This window comes from Pterocles gutturalis, unplaced genomic scaffold (assembly GCF_000699245.1).
Source record: "Pterocles gutturalis isolate BGI_N339 unplaced genomic scaffold, ASM69924v1 scaffold20535, whole genome shotgun sequence".
Taxonomy (NCBI): domain Eukaryota; kingdom Metazoa; phylum Chordata; class Aves; order Pterocliformes; family Pteroclidae; genus Pterocles; species Pterocles gutturalis.
Window position 1 is genome coordinate 2,890 of NW_010141303.1, and position 318 is coordinate 3,207.

Genomic DNA, 318 nt, shown 5'->3' on the forward strand with positions numbered 1-318 from the left:
GTTGTCCACAGGACCCAGGGCCCTTCCCCTCCTGCCCTGGACGCTGCGTGGAGGGAGCTCACCTGGGCTGCACCCACTTGCTGGAGGAGAACTTGGGTCACCAGTGCTTTGCCCACCTGAAGGTCTGAGGCAAGGAAAGGAAAACGGTGAGGAAAAAGGAGAAAGGGGAGTCACATCTCGGGATAAGTGTAAGGTTCCACCACACCACAGAAAAAACTACTTGGGTTAGGTTCTCCTCGGCTGCCCTGGGGAAAGGCACTGAGCCAGATTTGTGCAAGGACAGAGATGTTTCTGAGAGACCTAGCGTGTGGCTGGACC